At 43.5% G+C, this 14178-nt stretch overlaps 1 non-coding gene across 1 annotated transcript; it reads right to left on the bottom strand.

Moving 5' to 3' along the window:
* Positions 1 to 238: 238 nt before the first annotated feature.
* Positions 239 to 377, bottom strand: LOC123433742. The gene has a single exon (XR_006625068.1). It is a non-coding gene; the product is annotated as a small nucleolar RNA Z247 (small nucleolar RNA).
* Positions 378 to 14178: the final 13801 nt, after the last annotated feature.

The raw sequence follows: 14178 nt of genomic DNA, 5'->3' as shown, positions 1-14178 counted from the left end.
ACGGCATCGGGACGAGATTGGTTGGGGGGATTGTTGCGGCGACCCTTGGGGTTGTTGTAGGAGGGCCGCCCGCTATTGGTGTTGCTGTCGTTGTTGCCGCGAGGGTTGCCGCCTCCTCCTCCACGGCCACGACCACGGAAGCGAGAGGAGTTCCTGCCGCCACCTCCACGACCACGAGAGGCTCCGTTTGATGATGACTTAAAGCTGTTGTCGTTGCCGCGGTAGAGCGCCACCCTCTGGTCGAAATTGCTCATCTGAGCAAAGAGCTCATCGAGCGTTACCGGGATGGTGCGAGCATCCAGTGCTGAGACCAGCGGCTGGTACTCCATGTCGAGCCCCGCGAGGATATGTGAGATCAGTTGATCATCCTCGAGAGGTTTCCCTGCAGCAGAGAGTTCATCTGCAAGCATCCGCATGTGAGAGAAATACGTTGCGACAGATTGTTGCCCCTTCTGTGCATTAGCAAGAGCTATGCGGATGTTGTTGATGCGGGAGATCGACGTCGAGGAGAACATTTGTGCAAGCGTCGTCCAGAGATCGAGCGCATGGGAGATAGATGTAACCTGCACAAGTACTTCCTTCAACAGATTGTTTAGCAGGTATCCCAATACATGTTGATCTTCCCTGACCCAGACTTGGTGCAGGGGGGTTGGTGTTGTCTCCTCTTTCCCGTCTGCTGCCTTGGTGATGACATTCATGGCGGGCTCCTTCGCGGTTCCATCGACATAGCCGAAGAACCCCGCGCCTCGGAGTTGGGGCGTGATCTGTGTATGCCATAGCACGTAGTTCATGCTGGTCAGCTTCTCGGTGATCTGGCCAGTGAGACTAGCTGAAGGGAAGCTGGATGAGGAAGACATGGCGACGTGGTGGAGAGAGCTCGTGGCTAGATGAGATGGAAGAGGATGGCTCTGTATACCATGTGGAAGTTGTGGGAACGTCGTGACCTACCAAGGTCGACGGTTTCATGTTAAATAACGAGGAGCTTAACCCTGGGATATGCGTACAAGTTGTTGAGATTACAAACTTGGAGAGCAAGGAATATAGAGATAAGATACAACCGGTTTAAGAGATAATAGGAAGGTTTAAACTACCACTGAATCTACCTCTATGTCTATCCTAGTCACGCGTACAATGATATGTTTAACAGGGGACACATAAACTGAATTTGTTGTTATATATCAGAGGAAGAAAAACATTTATTCATGACTATAGCGCAACTAAAATATCTTCTGAACTAACAGAAGTACCCAACTTTGTGAAAATAAACTATTTCCTAGAACTTTCTACTGTGTGCCAAAAGTTTGATTCGATCGATCAGAGAATTCCTTCCAATTTAGTGGTAAAACTTGCTTCTGCATAAAATGAATTGATTTCCATACAACTAATATGACTACTATTAAACCGTCATATTTTAAAAAAAAATTACTACTATTACAACAACCCATGTGTGTATGCGATAGAAAACCTGTCCAGGAGGGACAAACACAATTACACAAGGTCAATTAATCAGCCTATAGGAGCAGCAAATTAATAGTTTGGACAATTCTATATAATTACAAAGTGTTTTGAAACGAGAAGTTATTTTGTGGTCGAAAGCAAAAAAAGATGAAGCACGGACCTTTTCCAGGTACGTTCAGCTCGTCCCTCAAGAACAACTTCAACAACTTCACAAGCATGAGTCCCACAAGCAACAATTGCTCCTACAGTCCAGATCCATAATAGTGCAAGACCATAGTAGATCACAAAATTCTATAACTGCTCCTTGAACTCCTTACTCCTAAACTCGAGAACAAACAAATGCTTCTATAAAAGCTTCATACCGAGATAAATAGTAGAATAAGCAAACCAATCTTAGTTAGCCACAAGTACCAAAGATCATGAACATGATACCCTATGAAGCAAGGGGTCAGGGCACAGTTATTGCAGTAAAAATTTTAGAATTTCTATGCATGAAAGATATACCTCTTCTAAGTAAAAGTTAGATTTGTGGGTTCCATTTAGCTACTGTGCATCCATTTGATAAAACAAGACCTGGCAAAATTGGCCTTCGCTAACACCATCCCTGCAATGAAAGGAAATAAGCTCAGTGTAAACAACTAAGATGTTGATTCAGAAATCAAAGCAAAAATAATTTCCATCTTTAACCGATGGATCAGTAAGATGTTGATTTAGAAACAAGCTCTCGGTGTAGATAGATGTAGACATCTAAGATATTCATATAAAAATAACTAAAATGCTGATTTAGAAACAACTAAAATGTTGATTCATAAACTGGTGTAGACAACTAAGATGTTGATTCAGAAACAAATTATGTCATAGACAGATGTAGGTTGCTATGAAAAAGAAAGATGAACCACTAACCTAGCAAGTAGCCAAGCAAAGGAGGAAGCAAACCTGATGGTAGGGGCCACTTGCCATCGAGGCAAGCACGCTCAAACTGGAGTTAATATTTCACCTCTACAGATATATTGCAACATTCCTTCTTTGTTTCTTCATTTGTTATGCCATACAAAGATATTGTGAGGTCAACAATGTCAACAAGTCTTTCAGGATATTCTGCCTTCTATTCAACCTGCACAATTAAGAAGCAACAATCATGAGAGAAATGTGAGGGATTGCATATTTACTTCTTCGACATGTTACTAATTGTTTAGTACCAAGAAGGGATAAATATTATAGAGAGACCGGTTATGCTATCGACATGCCTGATACAATTTTTCAAACATCTTCTTAAACTGCAGCAGGAAACATGAAGATAATCATGCAAGGATCCCAAACCATTTGCATTATCATGCTAAAGCTGCGGGAAACGTACCCATTATCTATTTAAAGCCTTGGAGCAAACATCGAAAAAAGCTCCTGTCGACAAAAACTTCATTTTGTGCATCCTTGACACACGAAAAGATCTGAAAACTACGAAAGTTAAAAGCAAGCAAGTCATACATTTGCCTTTGGGGAAAATCTAACAACATGAAATCCTGGAGCCCTTGCTAGCTGCATTTGAGTTATGCCTGGTAATCGTACCTTGTATTGCATCTGGTTAGTCACCATCCATCCGACAAGGACTCATCCACAGAAAAATTAATTGTTGGCCTCTCAAAATTTAATTGGGAACAATCATTCTGAGCAACTAACAATAATAAACATCACAAACTATTTCACCAACTCAGTTCTCTAGATGAACAACAAGCCCATGTATAGACATGCCAATGCGCAAAGGATGTGCCAACCATGGTATGTATACACACAGAAAAAAGTTTGAAGGAAAAAATATCATGATGTCACAGCCTAACGTATGTGTCATCCAAACGAACGGAACTGCATCTGCTAGCATCATGCAAAAATGAGTAGATCCATTCAACCTAGATGTAAGCACATGTGAGTATGTGACACGCACACAAAAAGGCACGAGTGTGAAGGAATGGAGAAATCACCAACCCGTCAAACCAAGTTTCTACCTGTTGCTGCCGGCGCTCTTCACCAAGGCACGTCGTCTAGCTGACGGAGAAAGGCCGTGATTTGCAGACCAGGTTGTTGTACGAGCGCCGCAAGGAGGACGAACTCCTTATCCCAACCAACCAACTCGACCGCTGACCAGAACCGGGGGAGAGACGACAGGCCGGCCTTGCTGCTCCCCACCGCCGGCCTCCTGGCCCTCCACAACAAGAAGACAGGCCGGCCTCGCTGCTCCCCATCGCCGGCCTCCTGGCCCTTCCCAGGAAGAAGGCAGGCCGGCCTCACTGCTCCCCACCGCAGACCTCCTGGATCTCCCTGATACGTCTCCGTCGTATCTACTTTTTCGAACTCTTTTGCCCTTGTTTTGGACTCTAATTTGCATGACTTGAATTGAACTAACCCGGACTAACGTTGTTTTCAGCAGAATTGCCATGGTGTTGTTTTTGCGCAGGAATAAAAGTTTTCGGAATGACCTGAAAATTTACGGAGAATTTTTGTGGAATATATAAAAAATACCGATGCAAGAATCAACGGAGGAAGTGGAGCTGTGAGCCCACAAGCCCACCAGGCGCGGGGCCCCCTGGCCGCGCCTGGCAGGCTTGTGGGGCCCACAACACTCCACCGCCTCCAAATCCAGTTCTATTTAGTTTGTTTCGTCCGGAAAAAATTCAAGGAGAAGATTTCATCGCGTTTTACGATACGGAGGCGCCGCCACCTCCTGTTCTTCATCTGGAGGGCAGATCTGGAGTCCGTACTGGGCTCCACACAGGGGAGATCGTCGCCATCGTCATCACCAACCTTCCTTCATCGCCAATTCCATGCTGCTCTTCACCATTCGTGAGTAATCTCATCGCAGGCTTGCTGGACGGTGATGGGTTGGATGAGATCTATCATGTAATCGAATTAGTTTTGACGGGGATTGATCCCTAGTATCCACTATGTTTTGAGATTGATGTTGCTACTACTTTTCCATGCTTAATGCTTGTCACTAGGGACCGAGTGCCATGATTTCAGATCTGAACCTATTATGTTGTCGCCAATATATGTGTGTTCTTGATACTATCTTGCAAGTTGTAGTCACCTACTATGTGTTATGACCCGGCAACCCGGAGTGACAATAGTCGGAACCACTCCCGGAGATGACCATAGTATGAGGAGTTCATGTATTCACCAAGTGTTAATGCGTTGGTCCGGTTCTTTATTAAAAGCAGAACCTTAATATCCCGTAGTTTCCATTAGGACCTCGCTGCCACGGGAGCGATGGACAATAGATGTCATGCAAGTTCTTTTCCCTAAGCACGTATGACTACATACGGAATACATGCCTACATTAGATTGACGGACTAGAGCTAGTTACATATCTCTCCGTGTTATAAGTGTTACATGATGAATAGCATCCGGCATAATCATCAATCACCGATCCAATGCCTACGAGTCTTTCCTACTAGTCCTTGCTATGTTACTTTGCCGCTACTGCTGTCACTGTTGCTATTGTTACTCTGTTGCTACTGCTGCTACTGCTGTCACTTTGCTTCTACTGGTTACTGTTGCTACTGTTACTATCACACTACTTTGCTGCAGATACTAAATCTTTTAGGTGTGGTTGAATTGACAACTCAACTGCTAATACTTGAGAATATTCTTTGGCTTCCCCTTGAGTTGAATCGATAAATTTGGGTTGAATACTCTACCCTCGAAAACTGTTGCGATCCCCTATACTTGTGGGTTATCAAGACCTTTTTCTGGCGACGTTGCCTGGGAGGCATAGCTATATTCTCTGAGTCACTGGGGATTTACGTCTGCTGGTCACTAAGAGGAATCTGATAGATCCAAGAACTAAAGTCTTGCCCTCAACTACGAGGACAGGTAAGGAACTGCCATCTAGCTCTGCACTTGATTGACCTTCAGTTATGAGTAAGTTTGTGACACCACCTCCTGATAGAAATCTTGATATGTCGCCTGTGCTTGATGATGCTACTTCTGCTGCCCATGATGCTTATGATGATGCTATGCTTGATACTAATTTGCCACTTGGTGCATTCCCTGATGCACAAATTGCTAGAGTTGTTGCTAGATGTGATGATACTTCTGAAACTGCTGATACTATTGAAGTAGAACCTGCTATTTTGCCTGCTAGAACTAGCTCTCCTAGATATGAATTGCGTGATATTCCTGAGTGTTATGTTATGGAGGGAGAAATAGCTGAGGACTTTCTTGCTTGTAAGGATAGCTATGATGTTGAGAACTTACTGTGCAAGTGGAAAGAAAAATCTCTGAACGCTAGGATGAAATACGACCCGAAGTTTGCTACTTCGTCTATCTTTGTGACCGATAAGGATTATGAATTCTCTGCCGACCCTGAGTTAATCACTCTGGTCGAATCTGATCCTTTTCACGGTTATGAGTCTGAAATGGTTGTAGCCCATCTTACCAAACTGCACGATATAGCCACTCTATTCACGAGTGAGGAAAAGATCCGCCACTACTATATCCTCAAGCCGTTTCCTTTCTCGCTAAAGGATGATGCTAAGACTTGGTTCACTTCTCTTGCTCCTGGTTGTGTGCGTAGCCCCCAGGATATGGTCTACTACTTCCATGAAAAATATTTCCCTGCTCATAAGAAGCAAGCTGCCTTGCAGGAAATATACAACTTTGATCAAGCTGAAGAAGAGAGTCTCCCACAAGCTTGGGGGAGGCTCATCCGGCTACTGAATGCTTTGCCTGATCACCCTCATGAGAAGAATGAAATAATTGATATCTTCTATAATGAACTTACCGATGCTTCTAGAGACCACCTAGATAGTTGTGCCAGTTGTGTTTTTAGGGAACGAACCGTAGAACAAGCTGAGATCCTATTGAATAATATCTTGTGCAATGAGAATGCTTGGACTATTCCCGAACCTCCTCCTAAGCCAACTCCGAAGAAAAGAGGTATTCTATTCCTCAGTCCCGAAGATATGCAAGAAGCTAAGAAATCTATGCGAGAGTAAATCTAAAGATGTCAAAAATCTACCACCTAGCGAAGAGATCCATGGTCTTGATAACCCGATACACGTAGTAGAAGTAAATTCTCTGCGTAGGTTTGATGGGAGTGATATTACTTTTGATAAACCTGCTAGCCTATGCCTGGATGAATTTGATAACTTTGTTGCCAAACAACAGAGTTTCAATGATTATGTTAGCAGACAATTGGAACAGAATGCTCGTATGCTTAGTCATTTAAGTGCTTGTGTAGACAGAAATGTCAATGATCTTAAGCTTCTGAGTAAACATGCATCTATGGTTACTACTCAGGTAGAACAAGTACTTAAGGCTCAAAATGACTTGCTCAATGAGTTGAATGACAATTCTGTAAGAGTCGTTACTAGAGGCGGTAGAATGACTCAGGAACCTTTGTATCCTGAGGGTCATCCAAAGAGAATTGAACAAGATTATCAAGGAGTTAGCACTGATGCACCTAGTCATCCTAGAAAGAAGAAGAAAGATGATAGGAACTTGCACGCTAGGAACCCAGAAGTTGTTACCCCTGAGGGTCCAAACGATGCCTCTGTTTCTGATGCTGAAACACAATCTGGTGATGAACATGAGCCTAAAGATGATATCAATAGTGATGCTCATGAAGATGCTCAACCTAGCAATGATAAGGATGTGGAGATTGAACCTATTGATCTTGATAACCCACAGCCTAAGAATAAGAGATACGATAAGAATGACTTAGCTTCTAGGAAGCACGGTAAAGACAGGGAACCATGGGTTCAGAAACCCAAGCCCTTTCGTCCCAAACCATCCAAGAAAAAGGATGATGAGGATTTTGAGCGATTTGTTGAAATTATTAGACTTATCTTTCTGCAAATGTGTTTGACAGATATGCTCAAAATGTCTCCGTATGCTAAGTACATGAAGGATATTGTGACTAATAAGAGGAGGATACCTGAGGTTGAGATTTCCACCATGCTCGCTAACTATACCTTCAAGGGTGGAACTCTTAAGAAACTAGGTGATCCCGGAGTGACCGTTATACCTTGCTCCATTAAAGGCAACTATGTTAGAACTGCTTTATGCGACCTTGGAGCTGGTGTTAGTGTTATGCCTCTCTCTCTTTATCGTAGGCTTGAACTAGATAAGTTGACACCCACTGAAATCTCTCTGCAAATGGCCGACAAATCAACTGCTTTCCCTATCGGCATTTGCGAGGATGTGCCTGTTGTGGTTGCTAATGTCACTATCTTAACAGACTTTGTTATCCTGGATATTCCCGAGGATGATGCCATGGCGGTCATCCTCGGAAGACCCTTTTTAAACACTGCAGGGGCTGTTATTGATTGCAACAAAGGCAATGTCACTTTCCGTGTCAACGGTAATGAGCATACGGTGCACTTTCCGAAGAAACAATATCGAGTACATTGCATCAATGCTATCGAAAAAACTTCATCGATTCTTATTGGGAGCTTTGAATGCCCTATACCTCCTGTCAAGATGAAGTATGATTTGCTTGTTGGGGAGATACACATCCCCATTGAGGTAACCTAGTGGCTCTTCGAAAATTCTCCGTTCTCTTTTGCGATTCGAAATAGTTTGTCAAGGAGACTTGATCAACCTCATTGACGGATTTGTTTCGATGACCATGAGATGGATGAATCGAGGAGTCACAAACCTCTGTTCCAAGCTTTCACCTTCGGTTGCTTAGAAGAAAAATGATAGGTTTAGTTTAGTTTTCCCTGTTTTCTGTTTTAGCGTCCCGTAGAAAAGTACCCCGAAAATAAAAGTTCTCCGAACGTCCTGAAAATTAAGTATGATTTTTTCTGGATTTTTTGAAAAATACTGAGACGAAGAGCTAGTGTGGGGGCTGCACGAGTGGGCCACAAGACCTGGAGGCGCGGGCACCCCCCTGGCCGCGCCTACCAGGCTTGTGGGGCCCACGTGCACCCCCTCCACTCATTATAGCTCCCATCTGCTCCTCCTACCTCCAGAAAAAATCATTTCGCGGCTCAAACCCGTGTTCTTGCTCTTCTTGATGGGATTTTCGATCTCCTTGCTCAAAGCACCATTCTCTGAACTATTTTGGGGAAATTACTCCTTGGTAAGTGACTCCTCCATTGGTCCAATTAGTTTTTTCTCTAGTGCCTTATACTTCGCGTATTTTTGCTGCCTTGGTGACCCTGTTCTTGAGCTTTGCATGCTAATTTTAGCTGGTCCCAAGTAGTTTTGATGCGTAATATGGCCACTAGGCACTTGTGGTAGTAGTTACTACGAGTTTCATTGGTCCTTATTCACTTTCCCTTAGAGTCACTAAGAAATTTTCAGAGATAGAAAAGGGAAAAGATGAGGAGGTTCTTAAGAGGCTCTTCAAGCCGTGATCCCAAGAATGATGGAAGTGAGAAGAAGCCCAAGTATACGGTCCCCCGAGTTGCAGAAGTTCGAGCGTTCGAGTGGCCAAGCGATGTGTTCTTACGCGCCGCCGGACTTTATGAGGACTTTTACTACTTGGTGGAGAACGCAGGCCTTACCGCCTTCGTTGAAGATAAGTGTCTGCAATACCTCCTCCTCACTAATATCTTCGTACAAAGCTTTAACTTCTATCCGAGGAAGAATCCTCCTATGGTTGAGTTCAAACTTTATGATATCCCCCAGCGCATGTCACTCCAGGATTTTTGCAATGTTTGCAAATGACCTTACGTTGGGGATATTCATGAACCTCGTCCACGGGACTTGGAAGCTTTCATCGATACTATTGCTGTAGGAGAGGAGAGAGGAGTGTCTTGCACTAGAGCTGCTAGCATACATTTTCCCGTGCTTCGGTACTTCTCATTATTTGTGGGAAAATGTTTGATTGGCCGTGGGAAAGTTGGGTCCCTTAGCTCCCCAGATCTTGCGGTCTTGCGCGAAGCCCTTTATAATGATAAAACTTATAGCTTGGGCGCTATAGTTGCGCAATGGTTGAACACGAACCGTTCTAAAGGCGTTTTCTATGGAGGTATCTATGCTACTCGTCTTGCTGGACATTTTGAGATACCCATTATACTGGACGAGGAAGAAGAGATTCTTCTTCCCGAGAGATACCTAGATTATGATAGCATGGTTCGCCATGACTTTCTTAATAGAGATATAAATAGAAGGATGATTTATAACCTGGTATTTAGTCAGGGTACTCGTGAGACTATTACTTTGCCTGCTCCTTCTTTGTTCAATCTTCATGCAGGCAGGTACATTATTATGCCCTCGGACATCTACACATATTGGGGCATAGCACAACCACAGGTGCCCGTGCCCGAGCCACCAGTCGAGTACCAGACGCCAGTTTATCAGTAGGAGCCAGAGGAGCTCACACAGCAGTGGCAACCTCAATCCACTCTGGAGTACCCCAGAGCTGGTTATTTCCCTCCTTGGGAGTAGACCAACTTAGGCCAAAAGTCTAAGCTTGGGGGAGTACATGTTTCTCACCGACTTTATATTCTTGCTTACACTTTCACTTTGTTAGTCGGTGTTCACACTTTGCCACTGTATCATCCGTGCTAGTTTATTTATTTTTCTCGTTTTCTTTTCGTGTGTCTGTCTAGTTTGCGAAAACCCAAAAAGATTTTCTTTTCTTCTTTTGCTTGTTGGGAGCTTTACCGTGTAAATAGTTTTCTTTTTCTTTGGGTCAAGGTAGAATACCATGGTTACAATGTTTAGTGGCTCTCGCATGCATATCTGTTTATCTGTTAAAGAGCCATATTACTTTGTCTTCTCCTTTGTGTTTGCCTGCAGATTCCAGCTTAGTCCAATGCACAAGCACTCTTATTATTGTTCACATCGTTCGGTCGTGCAAGTGAGAGGCAATAATGACGATATATGATGAAGTGACTGAGCCTGGAAAAGCTGGTATGAACTCAATCTATTTTGTTTTTGTAAATATGACTAGCTCATCGTTCCAGATTCATCTTTGTTGTGATAAAAACATGTTTGCAATGACAACTTAGAGATCATAGTTTCTGATGCCATGCTTAATTAGCTAGGAGCTTATAATGGTTTGCCTTGGATTCCAACATGAATTTTGAGATGACTATGATGTAGTATGATAGGATGGTATTCTCCTTTGAATGATTCAAGTGGCTTGACTTGGCACATGTTTACACATGTAGTTGAAACAAAATCAACATAGCCTCTATGATATTCATGTTCATGGTGATTTATGTCCTACTCATGCTTGCACTCAATGTTGGTTAATCTCAATGCATTTTGATGACTGTTGTCGCTCTCTAGTTGGTCGCTTCCCAGTCTTTTGCTAGCCTTCACTTGTACTAAGCGGGAAGACTTCTTGTGCATCCACTTCCATAAACCCAAAGTTGCTCCATATGAGTCCACCATACCTACCTATATGCGGTATCTACCTGCCGTTCCAAGTAAATTTGCATGTGCCACTCTCTAAACCTTCAAGAAATAATCTGTTTTGCATGCCCGAACCGCTCATGTGGTGACAGGGGGCTATCACTATCTTCCATGCTAGGCGTGTTATCCTCGATATGTGTTTATTCACTATCATTCACGAGAAAGGGGCCGGTAATTGGAATTCCCAGTTCCATGCTCAAATCAAAAAGATAATTGCAAACAAAACTCCCCCTGGATTGATGTTGGTATGGATGGCACCCGAGTATTCGGCTAGTCGTGGAGTGTGATTGATCGGTGGTGGGGGAGTCAAAACTTTACTTCTCTGTTTGGGAACCGCCTATAGCATGTGTAGCGTGGAAGATGGTGAGAACTCTTAGTCATTGCGTTGACAATGAAAGCATGCCACCCAAAATTATTATCTCTGTTTTCAAAGCTTGAGCTCTGGCACCTCTGCAAATCAATGCTTCCCTCTACGAAGGGCCTATCTATTTATGTTCCTGTTGAGTCATCCTCCTCTTATAAAAGCACCAATTAGAGAGCACCTCTGTCATTTTTATGCTTTACTTTTAACTATGTTGAGTATGACTATGACTGGATCTTCTTTGCCATGAATTACAATGTTTAGTCAGCCCTTGGTCTTTGAAGGTGCTCTGCATTTATGTATTGCGGTCTCACAAAGAGCTAGCGAGATACCATATGTTCGTACTGCTTCATGATTGTTTTGATTGAAATGTTGACGTATGAGACTTATTATTATTTGCTCGCTAGTTGATTATGCCATTGATATGAGTTTACTGTGAGACCTAGATGTCATTTGCTTATGCGTTTTGCTTGTGATCTTGCTAAAATTTTGGTTATGAGTTAGACATAGTTGCAACAACAAAGTCAAACAGAGTTCGTAAAAGTTTTTCTTTTGTCTCTTTCAGTTTGTCAACTGAATTGCTTGAGGACAAGCAAGGCTTTAAGCTTGGGGGAGTTGATACGTCTCCGTCGTATCTACTTTTCCAAACTCTTTTGCCCTTGTTTTGGACTCTAATTTGCATGATTTGAATGGAACTAACCCGGACTAACGCTATTTTCAGCAGAGTTGCCATGGTGTTGTTTTTGCGCAAAAATAAAAATTCTCGGAATGACCTGAAAATTTATGGAGAATTTTTGTGGAATATATAAAAAATACCGGCACAAGAATCAACGGAGGAAGTGTAGCTGTGAGCCCACAAGCCCACCTGGCACCCCCCCCCCCACTGGTCGTGCCTGGCAGGCTTGTGGGGCCCACAACGCTCCACCGTCTCCAAATCCAGCTCTATTTAGTCCGTTTCGTCCGGAAAAAAATCAAGGAGAAGAGTTCATTGCGTTTTACGATACGGAGGCGCCGCCACCTCCTGTTCTTCATCTGAAGGGCAGATCTGGAGTCCGTTCTGGGCTCCTGAGAGGGGAGATCATCGCCATCGTCATCACCAACCTTCCTTCATCGCCAATTCCATGATGCTCTTCACCGTTCGTGAGTAATCTCATCGTAGGCTTGCTGGACGGTGATGGGTTGGATGAGATCTATCATGTAATCGAGTTAGTTTTGACGGGGATTGATCCCTAGTATCCACTATGTTCTGAGATTGATGTTGCTACTACTTTGCCATGCTTAATGCTTGTCACTAGGGCCCGAGTGCCATGATTTCAGATCTGAACCTATTATGTTGTCGCCAATATATGTGTGTTCTTGATCCTATCTTGCAAGTTGTAGTCACCTCTATGTGTTATGACCCGGCAACCCCAGAGTGACAATAGCCAGAACCACTCCCGGAGATGACCATAGTATGAGGAGTTCATGTATTCACCAAGTGTTAATGCATTGGTCCAGTTGTTTATTAAAAGGAGAACCTTAATATCATGTAGTTTCCATTAGGACCCCGCTGCCACGGGAGGGATGGACAATAGATGTCATGCAAGTTCTTTTCCCTAAGCACGTATGACTACATACGGAATACATGCCTACATTAGATTGACGAACTGGAGCTAGTTACATATCTCTCTGTGTTATAATTGTTACATGATGAATAGCATACGGCATAATCATCCATCACCGATCCAATGCCTACGAGTCTTTCCTACTGGTCCTTGCTACGTTACTTTGCCGCTACTGCTGTCATTGTTTCTACTGTTACTCTGTTGCTACTGTTGTTACTTTGTTGTTACCGCTGTCACTTTGCTGCTACTGGTTACTATTGCTACTGTTGCTATAACACTGCTTTGCTACTGATACTTTGTTGTAGATACTAAATCTTTCAGGCGTGCTTGAATTGACAACTCAACTGCTAATACTTGAGAATATTCTTTGGCTTCCCCTTGAGTCAAATCAATAAATTTGGGTTGAATACTCTACCCTCGAAAACTGTTGCGATCCCCTATACTTGTGGGTTATCACTCCCAGCAAGAAGACCCAGCCTCCCCAACCCTAGGTCGTGGGTGGAGAAGAAGTTGTGGGGTGAGCCCGTCCTCGAAGACGAACAGAGATGAGGGAGGGGGAATAACTGTTGCAAATATGCCCTAGAGGCAATAATAAAATGGTTATTATCATATTTCCTTGTTCATGATAATCGTCTATCGTTCATGCTATAATTGTATTAACAGGAAACAGTAATACATGTGTGAATGAATAGATCACAATGTGTCCCTAGCAAGCCTCTAGTTGGCTAGCTCGTTAGTCAATAGATGATCATGGTTTCCTGATCATGGGCATTAGATGTCATTGATAACGGGATCACATCATTGGGAGAATGATGTGGTGGACAAGACCCAATCCTAAGCCTAGCACTAGATCGTATTGTTCGTATGCTAATGCTTTTCTAATGGCAAGTGTATTTTCCTTCGACCGCGAGATTGTGCAACTCCCGGATACCGTAGGAGTGCTTTGGGTGTATCAAACTTCACAACATAACTGGGTGACTATAAAGGTGAACTACGGGTACCTCCGAAAGTGTCTGTTGGGTTGGTACGAATCGAGATCGGGATTTGTCACTCCATGTGACGGAGAGGTATCTCTGGGCCCACTCGGTAGAACATCATCATGAGCTCAATGTGACTAAGGAGTTAGTCACACGATGACGTGCTACAGAACGAGTAAAGAGACATACCGATAACGAGATTGAACAAGGTATAGGTATACCGACGATCGAATCTCGGGCAAGTTCTATACCGACAGACAAAGGGAATCGTATACGGGATTGATTGAATCCTTGACATCGTGGTTCATCCGATGAGATCATCATGGAGCTAGTGGGAGCCACCATGGGTATCCAGACCCCGCTGATGGTTATTGGCCAGAGAGGTGTCTCGGTCATGTCTGCCTGTCTCCCA

This window comes from Hordeum vulgare, chromosome 2H (genome assembly GCF_904849725.1).
Source record: "Hordeum vulgare subsp. vulgare chromosome 2H, MorexV3_pseudomolecules_assembly, whole genome shotgun sequence".
Lineage (NCBI taxonomy): Eukaryota > Viridiplantae > Streptophyta > Magnoliopsida > Poales > Poaceae > Hordeum > Hordeum vulgare.
The sequence above is the reverse complement of the archived record's forward strand: the minus strand, read 5'-3'. Positions and strand labels throughout refer to the sequence as shown.